The sequence below is a fragment of the Macaca thibetana genome, chromosome 4 (assembly GCF_024542745.1).
Source record: "Macaca thibetana thibetana isolate TM-01 chromosome 4, ASM2454274v1, whole genome shotgun sequence".
Taxonomy (NCBI): Eukaryota; Metazoa; Chordata; class Mammalia; order Primates; family Cercopithecidae; genus Macaca; species Macaca thibetana.
The window spans coordinates 153770514-153787496 of NC_065581.1; the positions used below are offsets into that span (position 1 = coordinate 153770514).

The following is a 16983-nucleotide window of genomic DNA, read 5'->3' on the forward strand; positions in this document are numbered from 1 at the left end:
GTCAAGACTGCAGTGAGCCAAGATCGCGCCGCTGCACTCCAGCCTGAGTGACAGAGCGAGACCCTGTCTCAAAAACAATGACAACATCACCACCAATAACAAAAAGAACAGATGGATAATGGAGGCATAGGGATTGTAATTGTAAGAAAAGGAAATACTAGAAATAAAATCTATAACAGAAATGAAGAATACCTTTGATTGTCTCTTCAGAAGAACAAAATAAATATTTGAAGTAATAATGATTGAGAATTTTCCAAAAGTAAACACCTACGCATATCATATTCAAACTGTAAGAAACCAAAGATAAAGAGAAAATTTTAAAAGAAACCAGAGGTGAAAAAACCCACCTTACTTATATGTGAAGAAAGCAAAAATTACATTGGACTTCTGTTCACAACCCATGCAAGCAAGAAGAGAGAAGGAGTGAAATGTTTAAAGTGTTGAAAGAAAAACACCACCAACCTCGAATTCTGTGTGCAGTGAAATTATCCTTCAAAATGAAGGGGAAATAAAATACTTTCTCAGACGAATAAACATTGAGGGAATCTGTTGCCAGTAAGAAATGTTACTTGCCTTATAAGAAATGTTAGAAGTTCTCCAGAGAAAAGGAAAATGATACAGGTGAGAAACTTGAATCTACATAAAGAAAGGAAGAGTATTAGAGAAGGAATAAGTAAAGGTAAAATCTTTTATTTTCCTGTTCTTAATTGATAGGTAACTGTTCAAAATAATAATAGCAGCAATGCATTCAGTTATAGCTTAGGGATAAGTGAAATTAAAGGTAGCAATTTTACAAGGGATAGGAGGGCTGGTGCAAAAGTAATCACGATTTTGGACCAGGAATTTTAAATCATTGTAACTAGGCTCAGATACATCTTTATTAATCCAAATAGGAACCATTATAATCAACACATTTTTGCCAACAAGAAATAAGTTTATTTCTGTAGCATAAAAATCTGTGCTTCAGGGCTTGGCGCGGTGGCTCACGCCTGTAATCCCAGCACTTTGGGAGGCCAAGGTGGGTGGATCACCTGAGGTCAGGAGTTCGAGACCAGCCTGACCAACATGGACAAACCCCATCTCTACTAAAAATACAAAATTAGCCGGGCGTGGTAGTGCGTGCCTGTAATCCCAGCTACTCGGAGGGAGTCTGAGGTAGGAAAATCACTTTAACCCCAGAGGCGGTGGTTGCAGTGAGCCGAGATTGTGCCATTGTACTCCAGCCTGGGCAAAGAGTGAAACTCTGTCTCAAAAAAAAGTTGTGCTTCAGGATTCAGTGAACTCTTGGAAAGCATTTTCTGCATCCTGTGGGTTGTGGAAGCATTTTCTCAGCAAAAAGTTGTCCAGATGCTTGAAGAAATTGTAGTCCGCTGGCAAGAGGTCAGATGAATATGGTGGCTGAAGCAAAACTTCATAGCCCAATTTCTTCAACTTTTGAAGCGCTGGTTGTGCGGTCGGGCATTGTCTTGGAGAAGAATTGGGCCCTTTCTGTTTTCAGTGCATCTCATCGATTTGCTGAGCATACTTTTCAGATGTATTGGTTTTTGCCTGGATTCAGAAAGCTGTAGTGGGTCAAACGGGCAGCAGACCACCAAACAGTGACCATGACCTTTTTTTGGTGCAAATTTGGCTTTAGGAAGTGCTTTGGAGCTGCTCCTTGGTCCAGCCACTGAGCTGGTCGTCACTGGTTGTCATATAAAATCCATTTTCTGTGACATATTACAATCCAATCGAGAAATGGTTTGTTGTTATTGTGTAGAATAAGAGAAGACGATACTTCAAAACAATTTTTTTATTTTCTTGCAGCTCATGAGGCACCCACTTATTTTTCACTTTTCCAATGTGCTTCAAATGTTGAACAACCATAGAATGCTCTACATTGAGTTCTTTGACAACTTTTCATGTAGTTGTAAGAGGATCAGCTGTGATGATTGCTCTCAATTGGTTGTTGTCTACTTCTGATGGCCGGCCACCAGGCTCCTTATCTTCAAGATTCTTGTTCCCCTTGCACAACTTCTTGAACCATCACTGCACTGTACATTTGTTAGCAGTTCCTGGGCCAAATGCATTGTTGATGTTGTGAGTTGTCTCTGCTACTTTACAACCCGTTTTGAACTCAAATAAGAAAATCGCTCAAATTTGCTTTTTGTCTAACATCATTTCCATAGCCTAAAATAAACATAAAATGAACAGCAAGTAATAAGTCATTAGCAAAAAAACATACTGTGAGAAATGCCCATTAAAAGGATGTATAACCTAATCACATTAAGAATGTATTCCAATCAAATGGCAAATTCCAACAATGCAAAAACCACAGTTACATTTGCACCAATCTAATATAAGCTACCTTTGGGGCAGTACAGTATTATTTGAAAGTAGATTTAGAATAGTTGCAAATGTATACTTCAGACTCCAGGGTAACCACTAAAAAATTGACTTTTTTTTTCTTTTAATACATTAAAGATGTTGCTCCACTGACTTCTGGTTTACATTGTTTTTGACAAGTTTAGTTAATATGTTTTTGCCCAAAGCTTTGGTCTTCGGATTTTTATGATTTATCATTTTGCCTTATTCAGGACCCCGTGAGACCAACTGTATGCTTAGTAGAACTCACTTGCCATATCAATCCAGTACTCTAAGTAATTAAACATAGTCCTAAGAAAACCTTTCTTTAATTCATGTATGAAAGTTATAGGATATCGGGTTGGGATACGGGATTTTGAGGGATGTGAGGATCCTGTGCAAATATTAAATTGTTTTATTGTCATTTAGTTTTATTGTCTGAGAAGACTTTCTTACATTAACAGTTCTTTCTTAATCTTTAGTTTCTTTGTTTATTTTTTGGTAATGATCACTTTACCTCTCTTTTTTTTTTTTTTAAATCTTAATATGATTCAGGGTTTAAAGCCAGGTGCACTGGTGCACACTTACAGTCCCAGCCTGGGCAACACAGCAAGATTCTGTCTAAAAAAATAATTAAAATAAAAATACTATATTTAGTGCATCATGAAATAAAAGATATGTAAGTGGTTTTAGTGGCAAATGATTATATTTCTGTATATTCATAATTCCTGTGATATAAATTGAATAATTTATTTTAATGAGTGCATTTTCTCTAACGGTATATTTAAAATTAGGTCTTCTCATTAGCATCTGCTAAAGAAAACAGCGAGTATAGATAGGTTTAAAAGATTATATAACAGGCGGGGTGAGGTGGCTCATACCTGTAATCCCAGCACTTTGAGGCAGGGCAGCTACTTAGGAGGCTGAGGCAGGAGGATCACTTGAGCCCAGGAGTTTGAGACCAGCCTAAGCATGTAGCGAGACCCTGTCTCTACAAAAAATAAAACTAAAAGTAAAAAAATTAGGCAGTATCACATACCTGAAGAAGCTGAGGCAGGAAGATCACTAGAGCCCAGGTTGTCAGACCTGCAGTGAGCTGTGATCCTGCCATTATGCTCCATCCTGAGTGATAGAGGACAACCTTGTCTCAAAAAAATTATGTAACTTTATTGAGATGTAGTTCACATACTACACATTTTACCTATTTAAAGTATACAATTCAGTGATCTTTATTCACAGAGTTGTGCAACCATAAGTACAATCAATTTTAGAACACTGTCACCCTAAAAAGAAACACTATATCAAATAGCAGTCACTACTCATTTCCCACCAATTCCCTAAGCCCCAGCAACCATTAATGTCCTTTCTGTCTCTATAAATTTGCCTATTTTGGACATTTCATATAAATGGAGTCATATAATATGTGATTTTTTTGTGTCTGGCTTCTTTAACTTAGCATAATATTTTAAAATTTTCTCTATATTTATAATATGATTAAAATATTTTAATTAAAAATTGTATAGTAAAAAATTTTAATACTAAAATATTAATAAAAATACTAAAAAATTAATAAAAATTTTAGTATACAATTTTTAATTGAAATATTTTAAATATATATAGTATAGCATTTATCAGCACTTCATTCCTTTTTGTGGCTGAATAATATTCTATTCTTTGGATATGCTGTATTGTATTTATCCATTCATCAACTGGTGGACATCTGAGTTGTTTTCACCTTTTGACCATTATGAATAATGCTGCTATGAATATTGATGTACAAGTATTTGTGTGGACATGTATTTTTATTTCTCTTAGACATATACCTAGAAGTAGAATTGCTGGTCATATAACTCTATTTTTTAAACTTTTTGAGGAACTACCAGACTCTTCTATAAAGCACCTACACCATTTAACATTCCTAGAAGTAGTGTATGAAATTTCCAGTTTCTCTACAACACTAGTTATTGTCTGACTTTTTAATTATAGCTGTCCTAGTGAGCGTGTTGTTCCGATTTGCATTTTGCTGATGGCTGTTGATGTTGAGAATCTTTTAATGTGCTTATTTGCCATTTGATATATCCTCGGGAAAATGTTTATTCACATCCTTTGCCCATTTAAAATATTTAATATTTTTTATTGAGACATAGTAGATATATATATGTTTGGGGTACATGTGATAATACATTTATATAATTTGTGAAGATCAAATCAGTGTAATTGGGATATTCATCTCACCTTAAATATTTGTCTTTTCTTTATGCTAGAAATATTTTATTTATGCTCTTCTAGCTCTTTTGAAATATACAACATAATATTATTGTAAGCTATAGTCACCCTGCTGATCTACCAAACACTAGGTCTTGTTTCTTCTGTTGAACTCTATATTTGTACCCCTTAATCAACCTCTCTTCATCCCTCCACCCCCACCCTTCTCAGCTTCTGGTAACTACCAGTCTACTCTCCATCTGCATGAGATCCACTTTTTTAGCTGCCGCATATGAATGAGAACATGTGATAATGTCTTTCTGTACTTGGCTTTTTTCACTTAACATATAATGACTTCCAGTTTCACTCATGTTGCTGCAAATGACAGGATTTCATTTTTTTATATGGCTGGATAATATTCCATTATGTATATATACCATATTTTCTTTGTCCATTCATCCACTGATGGGCACTTATATTGATTCTAATAATTTTGGTTATTGTGAATATAGTGCTTCAATAAACATGGGAGTACAGAAATATCTTCAATATATTGATTTTCGTTTAGGTTTATATTCAAAAATGGAATTGTTGGATTTATGATAGTTCTGTTTTTAGTTTTTTGAGGAACCTCCACAGTTTTCCATAGTCACTGTACTAATTTACATTCCCAACAGTGGTATACGAGGATTCTCCTTTATCCACATCCTCACCAGCATCCATTATTTATTGTCTTTTTGATAAAAACCATTCTAACTGGGGTAAGATGATATCTCATTATGATTTTTATTTGTATTTCTCTGATGATTAGTGATGTTGAGCATCTTTTCATGTGTCTGTTGGCCATAATGTCTTCTTTTGAGAAATATCTATTCAGACCTTTTGCCTATTTAAAAATCAGATTGTTTTGTTGTTACTGAGTTGTTTGAGCTCCTTATATATTCTGGTTGTTAATCCCTTGTTAGATGAATGGTGTGTGAATATTTTCTTCCATTTTATGAGTTGTCTTTATCACTTCATTGATTGTTTCCTTTGCTCTACAGAAGCTTGATGTGATTCTTTTGTCTATTTTTGGCTTTGTTGCCTGTGCTTTTGAGGTCTTACCCAAAAAAATTCTTTGCACAGACCAATGTCCTGGAGCATTTCCCCAATATTTTCTTCTGGTAGTTTCATAGTTTCTGGTGTTAAAGTCTTTAATCCATTTTGACTTTTGTATATGGTGAGAGATAAGGTTCAATTTTTAGTTTCATTCATCTGCATGTGGTTATTCAGTTTTCCCAGCACCATTTGTTAGAGACTGGTTTTTTTTCCCCATTGTATGTTTTTGATGCCTTTGTTGAAAATGAGTTAGCTGTTAATGTCTGGATTTATATGTAGGTTCTCTGTTCTGTTTCATTGGTCTGTATGTCTGTTTTTATGCCAATAGCACACTGATTTGGTTTCTATAGCTTTGTAGTATATTCTGAAGTTAGGTAGTGTGATGCCTCCAGCTTTCTTTTTGCTCAAGATTGATTTGGTTTTTCAGGGTCTTTTATGGTTCCGTATATATTTTAGGATTGTTTTTTCTATTTCTGTGAAGAATGTCATTTATACGTTGATAGGGATTCCATTGACTTTGTAAATTGCTTTGGGTAGAATTGTTTTGTTCTGTTTTGTTTTGAGACAGGGCCTTGCTGTGTCTTACAAGCTGGAGTACAGTGGTGCAATTACAGTTCACTGCAGCCTTGACTTCTGGTCTCAGGCAATCCTTCCACCTCTCAGCCTCCCCAATAGCTGTGACTACAGGCGTGTGCTAACATGTCCAGCCAATTTTTGTATTTTTTGTAGAGACAGAGTTTCACCATGTTGCCCAGGCTTATCTTGAACTCCTGGGCTCAAGCGATCCTTCCGTCTCAGCCTCCCAAAGTGCTGGGATACAGGTGTGAGTTACCTTATCAGTCAGAATTGTTACTTTAACAATATTGGTTCTTCTAATCTATGAACATGGAATATCTTTTCATTTTTCTGTGTCCTCTTTAATTTCTTTCATCAGTGTTTTATCATTTTTCTAGCAAGATATTTTACCTGTTTGGTTAGATTGATTCTTAGATATTTTCTATTCTTTGTAGTTATTGTAAGTGGGGTTGCCTTCTTGTTTTTTTTTTTTTTTTCCCAGATTGTTTGCTGTTAGCATATATAAATGTTACTGATTTTTGTATGTTGATTTTGTATCCTACAACTTTACTGAATTCATTAATCTTTTTTTGTTTTGTTTTGTTTTGTTTTTTTGAGACAGAGTCTTGCTCTATCGCCCAGGCTAGAGTGCAGTGGCACGATCTTGGCTCACTGTAAGCTCTGCTTCCCGGGTTCACACCATTTTCCTGCCTCAGCCTCCTGAGTAGCTGGGACTACAGGCGCCCACCACCATGCCCAGCTAATTGTTTTTTTTTTTTTTTTTTTTTTTTTTTTGTATTTTTAGTAGAGATGGGGTTTCACCGTGTTAGCTAGGATGGTCTCGATCTCCTGACCTCGTGATCCGCCTGCCTCGGCCTCCCAAAGTGCTGGAATTACAGACGTGAGCCACTGTGCCCAGCCCATTAATCATTTTTAACAGTTTTTTTGGTTGAGTTCCTGAGGCTTTTCTAAGTATAAGACCATGTCATCTGCAAGCAAGGCTAATTTGACTTCTTCCTTTCCAATTTGGATGCTCTTTATTTCTCTCTCTTGCCTCATTGCTCTGGACAGGACTTCCAGTATTTACGTTGAATAAAAGTAGTGAAAGTGGGCATCCTGGTCTTGCTCCAGATCTTAGAGGAAAGGCTTTTAATATTTCCCCATTGAGTACAGTGTTAGCTGTGGGTTTGTAATATATATTCTTTATTATTTCGAGGGATGTTCCTTTGTTGCGGGTTTTTTCATGAAGTGATGTTGAATTTTATTTAATGCTTTTCCAGTATCTGTTGAAAAAGTAATAGGCTTTTTTGTTCATGATTCTGTTAATATGATATATCATGTTCACTGATTTGCTTATGTTGAACAATCTGCATCCCTGGGATGAATTCCACTTGATCATGGTGAATGATCTTTCTAATGTGATGTTGAATTTGGTTTGCTAGAATTTTGTTGAGGATTTTTGCATCTGTGTTCATCAGGGATGTTGGCCTATAGTCTTCTTTTTTGGTTGTGTCCTTGTCTGGTTTTGGTATCAGGGTAATGCTCGTCTCATAGAATGAGTTTTAAAGTATTCCTTCTGCTTCAATTTTGTTTGCAGAGTTTGAGTAGAATTGGTATTAGTTCTTTATATGTTTGACGGAATTTAGGAATGAAGCCATTAGGTCCTGGACTCTTCTTTGATGGGAGACTATTATGGCTTCAGTCTCCTTACTCATTATTGGTGTATTAAGGTTTCTCTTTCTTCTTGGTTCAATCTTGGTAGGCTGTGTCCAGGAAAGTATCCATTTATTCTAGGTTTTCCAGTTTGTTGGTGTATAGTTCTTCATAATAGTCTGTCACGTATTATCTTCTTCATAATAGTCTCTTTGCATTTCTATGGTCTCAGCTGTTTTATCTCCTCTTTTGTTTCTGGTTTTATTTGTTTGGATCTTCCCTCTTATTTCTAGCCTAGCTAAAGGTTTGTTAATTTTGTTTATCTTTTTTTAAAAAAACCAACCTTTCATTTTGTTGATGTTCTGTATTGGTTTTTAGTCTCTATTTCATTTATTTCTGATTTGATCTGTACTATTTATTTCCTTCCACTAATTTTGGGTTTGTTTTGTTCTTTTTGTAGTTCTTTCAGATATATCATTAGGTTGTTTATTTGAAGTCTTTCTACTTTTTGACATAGGTATTTATTGTTATTAACTTCCTTCTTAGTACGACTTTTGCTGTATCCCATAGGTTTGGGTATGTTGTGTTTTCATTTCCATTGGTTTCAAGAAATTTTTTAATTTCCTTCTTAATTTCTTTATTGACCCATTTGTCATCCAGGAGCATGTTGTTTAATTTTCATGTGTTGGTGTATTTTTCAAGCTTCCTTTTGTTACTGATTTCTAGTTTTATTCCATTGCGGCCAGATAAGATACTTGGTATGATTTCTACTTTTTTGAATTTGCTGAGACTTGTTTTTTGTCTCAGATATGATCTGTTTCGGAGAATGTTCCATGTGCTGATGAAAAGAACGTGTTTTCTGCAGCATGGGTAAAATGTTCCATAAATGTTGATTAGGCCTGTTTGTGTACTGTATAGCTTAACTCCAGTGTTTCTTTGTTGATTTTTTGTCTGGATGCTCTGTTCATTACTGAAAATGGGGTGTTGAAGTCCCCTACTATTACTGTATTGCAGTCTGTCTCTCCTTTTAAATGTATTAATATTTGCTTTATGCACTCAGATGCTCTGGTGTTGCATGCATAGAATTTATAATTGTTATATTCTCTTGCTGAATTGACCCTTTTATCACTACATAGTGACCCTCTTTCTTTTTACAGTCTCGATAGTCTATTTTATCTGATACAAATATAGCTACTCCTGCTTTTTGGTTTCCAGTTGCATGGAAGATCTTTTCCCACCCTTTCACTTTCAGTCTGTGTGTGGCTTTATAGGTGAGGAAAGTTTCTTATAGGCAGCATATAGTTTAACTCTTGCTTCATCTGTTTAGACACTTAATTCATTCTGCCTTGTAATTAGGGAATTGAGTCCATTTGCATTCAGTGTTATTGTTGCCAAGTAAACTTACTACTGTCATTTCATTGCTTGTTTTCTGTTGTTTTAGAACTCCTTTCTTCCTTTTTTCTTTTCTTACTGTTTTCCTTTGTGGTTAGGAGATTTTCTCTGGTAGTATGTTTTAATTCATTGCTTTTTAGTTTTAGTGAATCTATTACAGGTTTTTGCATTGTGGTAACCATGAGACTTATAAAAACATCTTAGATTACAAAACAAAGAATAGAAATTTTTTTTAAAAAACCCTCTTTTTTTTTTTCCCACCTCAGGTCCAGCTTTATTAACTAATACAAGTCCAACCTCTGGAACATTCAAATTCACTGTTGCAAAGTTTAATTAAAAACACAATTTACAAATATTTAGTATATTCTAAAAAGCATTTCTAAGTTAAGAATGAAAAAGTATGTACACAATATATAATCAAATACCAGGTGGCCTCAACTTCCACCAGGCCACGTTCGTCTTTTTTAAGTTCTTCAGTATCTTCTGTCAAATCCACAAAGTTGTTTGCCATGACGGGGGAAGGAATGGAAATCCCCATTGCTTTTCAAACTCCATACGTGCTTACGATATCACCTGTGGAGTTACTTGCTGTGCAAGTTCTGTAAGATGATTGGTCACTACTTGTTCAGTGAGATGCATTTCTCTGTATGAGGGACCCAAGAGACAGATCATGTTGGGAGGGGGTCTGGTGTTGAAACATTCATTCTGGGCTTCCTGGAGCTAGCTCCCTGAGCAGTCTGGTGGTCTCATCAAGTTTCTTCTGGAATATTTCAGCTTCTTCAGAGTCAAAAACTTCAACTGGAATGCCAAAGTTTGTTACTGCTTTCAGCGCTATGAGCCTGTCTTGAGTATTGGAGTCCAAACACCCTGGTGGCTCTACTTCTTTAATCCCCATTTCTTCTGCTGTGTCAAGTGTCCTAGTATGGCCTTCCACGTATAGGCAATGACATCTACATCTCTTGCAGGGTCCTGGAATGCCCTCCTTTTGTTAAAACATCCAGTAAACTACCTGCTATGGCATATGGATAATCTTGGCATGTGGCCAAAAACTCATGGATGCTGAAATCGCTTGGAAGATCAGGGTCTTCCCCATAGGTTGAATAGATTAAATTAGAATCATCCTTGCTGATACTTGCATACGTGGAGTCATAATGCGGTGCATAAGAACTGTAGGACCCATAATTCAAATACAACACTGGAGTGACTTTGTTCCTTTTATCCTCTTTGAACCCCTGCAGAGTATTCACTCCATACTGAAGTCTTCCAGTTGTCATTCTCAGTCTCACAGAGCAGTAAGCCTGGCTCTCCTACAGTGGGATCCACAGGATGGAGAAGTCCCAACATCGCTGTTCTGTCTGGTTTTCTTCTTTCAAATTCGCACTGACTTCACAAGCCGCCTGGTCAGCTTTCCTCCAGATTCCTTCACGATGCAGTCAAGCTGCTCCTACTCTCTGTCTAAATTATTGCTTTTAAACTTATCTTCAAGCATATCTTTGTCTTTCTTTTTATTTTCTTTGCTGGGACTCTTGAAAGCGTGTATTTCGGCATCTCCAGAGTCCTCTCTTGGCTAGCAGCCTCTGTCCTCTCCACTCTGCGAGGTGTCTGTTATTTCTGCTTTCGAGTTTTCTGCAAGTCAGCCATGAAGTCTGTGCTCTACTTCAGGCTCTGAATTCTTTCCTGGCTAAGAATTTTCATCCCTGAGTGCAACAGCTTCTTTGCAGCTTTATAATAAGTGGTCTCTGGCTTATTGTAAATCATGGCATTAGTACACATTAGTTTGAAGTTATTTAGTTCTTCTATAGACTGGTAGTCATTTTTCTTTTTTTTTTTTTTTATTATTATACTTTAAGTTCTAGGATACATGTGCATAATGTGCAGGTTTGTTATATATGTATACTTGTGCCATGTTGGTGTGCTGCACCCATCAACTTGTCAGCACCCATCAACTTGTGCTTTACATCAGGTATAACTCCCAATGCAATCGCTCCCCCCTCGCCCCCCATAATAGGCCCCGGTGTGTGATGTTCCCCTTCCCAAGTCCAAGTGATCTCATTGTTCATTTGCCACCTATGAGTGAGAACATGCGGTGTTTGGTTTTCTGTTCTTGCGATAGTTTGCTGAGAATGATGGTTTCCAGCTGCATCCATGTCCCTACAAAGGATACTAACTCATCCTTTTTTATGGCTGCGTAGTATTCCATGGTGTATATGTGCCACATTTTCTTAATCCAGTCTGTCACTGATGGACATTTGGGTTGATTCCAAGTCTTTGCTATTGTGAATAGCGCCGCAATGAACATACGTGTGCATGTGTCTTTATAGCAGCATGATTTATAATGCTTTGGATACATACCCAGTAATGGGATGGCTGGGTCATATGGTACTTCTAGTTCTAGATCCTTGAGGAATCGCCATACTGTTTTCCATAATGGTTGAACTAGTTTACAATCCCACTAACAGTGTAAAAGTGTTCCTATTTCTCCACAATCTCTCCAGCACCTGTTGTTTCCTGACTTTTTAATGATTGCCATTCTAACTGGTGTGAGATGGTATCTCATTGTGGTTTTGATTTGCATTTCTCTGATGGCCAGTGATGACGAGCATTTTTTCATGTGTCTATTGGCTGTATTGCATGTCTTCTTTTGAGAAATGTCTGTTCATATCCCTTGCCCACTTTTTGATGGGTTTGTTTGTTTTTTTCTTGTAAATTTGTTTGAGTTCTTTGTAGGTTCTGGATATTAGCCCTTTGTCAGATGAGTAGATTGCAAAAATTTTCTCCCATTCTGTAGGTTGCCTGTTCACTCTGATGGTAGTTTCTTCTGCTGTGCAGAAGCTCGTTAGTTTAATTAGATCCCATTTGTCGATTTTGGCTTTTGTTGCCTTTGCTTTTGGTGTTTTAGACATGAAGTCCTTGCCCATGCCTATGTCCTGAGTGGTATTGCCTAGGTTCTTCTAGGGTTTTTATGGTATTAGGTCTAACATTTAAGTCTCTAATCCATCTTGAATTAATTTTCGTATAAGGAGTAAGGAAAGGATCCAGTTTCAGCTTTCTACTTATGGCTAGCCAATTTTCCCAGCACCATTTATTAAATAGGGATTCCTTTCCCCATTTCTTGTTTCTCTCAGGTTTGTCAAAGATCAGATGGCTGTAGATGTGTGGTATTATTTCTGAGGACTCTGTTCTGTTCCATCGGTCTATATCTCTGTTTTGGTACCAGTACCATGCTGTTTTGGTTACTGTAGCCTTGTAGTATAGTTTGAAGTCAGGTAGCGTGATGCCTCCAGTTTTGTTCTTTTGACTTAGGATTGTCTTGGCAATGCTGGCTCCTTTTTGGTTCCATATGAACTTTAAAGCAGTTTTTTCCAATTCTGTGAAGAAACTCATTGGTAGCTTGATGGGGATGGCATTGAATCTATAAATTACCTTGGGCAGTATGGCCATTTTCATGATATTGATTCTTCTTGTCCATGAGCATGGTATGTTCTTCCATTTGTTTGTGTCTTCTTTTATTTCACTGAGCAGTGGTTTGTAGTTGTCCTTGAAGAGGTCCTTTACATCCCTTGTAAGTTGGATTCCTAGGTATTTTATTCTCTTTGAAGCAATTGTGAATGGAAGTTCATTCATGATTTGGCTCTCTGTCTGTTACTGGTGTATAAGAATGCTTGTGATTTTTGTACATTAATTTTGTATCCTGAGACTGCTGAAGTTTCTTATCAGCTTAAGGAGATTTTGGGCTGAGATGATGGGGTTTTCTAAATATACAATCAGGGACAATTTGACTTCTGCAAAGGGACAATTTGCAAACAGGGACAATTTGACTTCTTCTTTTCCTAACTGAATACCCTTGATTTCTTTCTCTTGCCTGATTGCCCTAGCCAGAACTTCCAACACTATGTTGAATAGGAGTGGTGAGAGAGGGCATCCTTGTCTTGTGCCAGTTTTCAAAGGGAATGCTTCCAGTTTTTGCCCATTCAGTATGATATTGGCTGTGGGTTTGTCATAAATAGCTCTTATTATTTTGAGATGCGTTCCATCAATACCTAGTTTATTGAGAGTTTTTAGCATGAAGGGCTGTTGAATTTTGTCAAAGACCTTTTCTGCATCTATTGAGATAATCCTGTGGTTTTTGTCTGTGGTTCTGTTTATATGCTGGATTACGTTTATTGATTTGTGTATGTTGAACCAGCCTTGCATCCCAGGGATGAAGCCCACTTGATCATGGTGGATAAGCTTTTTGATGTGCTGCTGGATTTGGTTTGCCAGTATTTTATTGAGGAATTTTGCATCGATGTTCATCAGGGATATTGGTCTAAAATTCTCTTTTTTTGTTGTGTCTCTGCTAGGCTTTAGTATCAGGATGATGTTGGCCTCATAAAATGAGTTAGGGAGGATTCCCTCTTTTTCTGTTGATTGGAATAGTTTCAGAGGGAATGGTACCAGCTCCTCCTTGTACATCTGGTAGAATTCAGCTGTGTATCCTTCTGGTCCTGGACTCTTTTTTTGGTTGGTAGGCTATTAATTATTGCCTCAATTTCACAGCCTGCTATTGGTCTATTCAGGGATTCAACTTCTTCCTGGTTTAGTCTTGGGAGAGTGTAAGTGTCCAGGAAATTATCCATTTCTTCTAGATTTTCTAGTTTATTTGCGTAGAGAACTGTTTATAGTATTCTCTGATGGTAGTTTGTATTTCTGTGGGGTCGGTGGTGATATCCCCTTTATCATTTTTTATTGCGTCGATTTGATTCTTCTCTCTTTTCTTCTTTATTAGTCTTGCTAGCGGTCTATCAATTTTGTTGATCTTTTCAAAAAACCAACTCCTGGATTCATTGATTTTTTGGAGGGTTTTTTGTTTCTCTATCTCCTTCAGTTCTGCTCTGATCTTAGTTATTTCTTGCCTTCTGCTAGCTTTTGAATGTGTTTGCTCTTGCTTCTCTAGTTCTTTTAATTATGATGTTAGAGTGTCAATTTTAGATCTTTCCAGCTTTCTCTTGTGGGCATTTAGTGCTATAAATTTCCCTCTACACACTGCTTTAAATGTGTCCCAGAGATTCTGGTATGTTGTATCTTTGTTCTCATTGGTTTCAAAGAACATCTTTATTTGTGCCTTCATTTCGTTTTGGACCCAGTAGTCATTCAGGAGCAGGTTGTTCAGTTTCCATGTAGTTGAGCGGTTTTGATTGAGTTTCTTAGTCCTGAGTTCTAGTTTGACTGCACTGTGGTCTGAGAGACAGTTTGTTATAATTTCTGTTCTTGTACATTTGCTGAGGAGTGCTTTACTTCCAGTTATGTGGTCAATTTTGGAATAAGTGCAATGTGGTGCTGAGAAGAATGTATATTCTGTGGATTTGGGATGGAGAGTTCTGTAGATGTCTATTAGGTCTGCTTGGTGCACAGATGAGTTCAATTCCTGGATATCCTTGTTAACTTTCTGTCTCGTTGATCTGTCTGATGTTGACATTGGGGTGTTGAAGTCTCCTATTATTATTGTATGGGAGTCTAAGTCTCTTTGTAAATCTCTAGGGACTTGCTTTATGAATCTGGGTGCTCCTGTATTGGGTGCATACATATTTATAATAGTTAGCTTTTCCGGTTGAAATGATCCCTTTACCATTACATAATGGCCTTCTTTGTCTATTTTGATCTTTGATGGTTTAAAGTCTGTTTTATCAGAGACTAGGATTGCAACCCCTCCTGTTTTTTGTTCTCCATTTGCTTGGTAGATCTTCCTCCATCCCTTTATTGTGAGCCTATGTGTGTCTCTGCACGTGAGATGGGTCTCCTGAATACAGCAAACTGATGGGTCTTGACTCTTTATCCAGTTTGCCAGTCTGTGTCTTTTAATTGGACCGTTTAGTTCATTTACATTTAAGGTTAATATTGTTATGTGTGAACTTGATCCTGTCATTATGATATTAACTGGTTATTTTGCTCGTTAGTTGATGCAGTTTCTTCCTAGCATCGATGGTCTTTACATTTTGGCACGTTTTTGCAATGGCTGGTACCGGTTGTTCCTTTCCATGTTTAGTGCTTCCTTCAGGGTCTCTTGTAAGGCAGGCCTGGTGGTGACAAAATCTCTAAGCATTTGCTTATCTGTAAAGGATTTTATTTCTCCTTCACTTATGAAACTTAGTTTGGCTGGATATGAAATTCTGGGTTGAACAATTCTTTTCTTTAAGAATGTTGAATATTGGCCCCCACTCTCTTCTGACTTGGAGAGTTTCTGCTGAGAGATCTGCTGTTAGTCTGATGGGCTTCCCTTTGTGGGTAACCCGACCTTTCTCTCTGGCTGCCCTTAACAGTTTTTCCTTCATTTCAACTTTGGTGAATCTGACAATTATGTGTCTTGGAGTTGTTCTTCTCGAGGAGTATCTTTGTGGCGTTCTCTGTATTTCCTGAATTTGAATGTTGGCCTGCCTTACTAGGTTGGGGAAGTTCTCCTGGATGATATCCTGAAGAGTGTTTTCCAAATTGGTTCCATTTTCTCCCTTACTTTCAGGCACCCTAATCAGACATAGATTTGGTCTTTTCACATAATCCCATACTTCTTGAAGGCTTTGTTGATTTCTTTTTCCTCTTTTTTCTTTAGACTTCTCTTCTCGCTTCATTTTATTCATTTGATCCTCAATCGCTGATACTCTTTCTTCCAGTTGCTCAGGTCGGTTACTGAAGCTTGTGCATTTGTCATGTATTTCTTGTGTCATGGTTTTTATCTCTGTCAGTTTGTTTATGGCCTTCTCTCCATTGATTATTCTAGTTATCCATTCTTCCATTCTTTTTTCAAGATTTTTAGTTTCTTTGCGCTGGGTATGTAATTCCTTCTTTGGCTCTGAGAAGTTTGATGGACTGAAGCCTTCTTCTCTCAGCTCGTCAAAGTCATTCTCCGTCCAGCTTTGATCCGTTGCTGGCAATGAGCTGTGTTCCTGTGGAGGGGGAGATGCGCTCTTATTTTTTGAATTTCCAGCTTTTCTGCCCTGCTTTTTCCCCATCTTTGTGGTTTTATCTGCCTTTGTTCTTTGATGATGGTGATGTACTGATGGAGTTTTGGTGTGAGTGTCCTTCCTGTTTGTTAGTTTTCCTTCTAACAGTCAGGACCCTCAGCTGTAGGTCTGTTGGAGATTGCTTGAGGTCCACTCCAGACCCTGTTTGCGTGGGTGTCAGTAGCAGAGGTTCTAGAAGATAGAATATTGCTGAACAGCGAGTGTACCTGTTTGATTCATGCTTTGGAGTCTTCGTCTCAGGGGTGTACTCCGCCGTGTGAGGTGTGGGGTGTCGGTCTGCCTCTAGTTGGGGATGTCTCCCAGTTAGGCTACTCAGGGGTCAGGGACCCACTTGAGCAGCAGGCAGTCTGTCCGTTCTCAGATCTCACCCTCCGTGTTGGGAGATCCACTGCTCTCTTCAAAGCTGTCAGACAGGATCATTTGCGTCTGCAGAGGTTTCTGCTGCTTTTTTTGTTGTTGTTTAGCTGTGCCCTGTCCCCAGAGGTGGAGTCTACAGAGACAGGCAGGCTTCCTTGAGCTGCTGTGGGCTCCACCCAGTTCGAGCTTCCCAGTGGCTTTGTTTACCTACTTAAGCCTCAGCAATGGCGGGCGCCCCTCCTCCAGCCTCGCTGCTGCCTTGCTTTTAGATCGCAGACTGCTGTGCTAGCAAGGAGGGATGCTCCCCGGGCGTGGGACCCTCCCGGCCAGGTGTGGGATATAATCTCCTAGTGTGCCATTTGCTAAGACCCTTGGTAAAGCA

The 16983-nt window shown here is 37.8% G+C and overlaps 1 protein-coding gene and 1 pseudogene across 7 annotated transcripts in view; one reads left to right on the forward strand and one right to left on the reverse strand.

The window, feature by feature from the left end:
• The window catches only part of REV3L (REV3 like, DNA directed polymerase zeta catalytic subunit), a 659986-nt gene that overhangs the window by 39368 nt on the left and 603635 nt on the right, over positions 1–16983 (forward strand). The gene's annotated exons all lie outside the window — the stretch shown is intronic.
• LOC126952245 (bromodomain-containing protein 7-like) overlaps positions 1–16983 on the reverse strand; it is a 56615-nt pseudogene that overhangs the window by 38742 nt on the left and 890 nt on the right.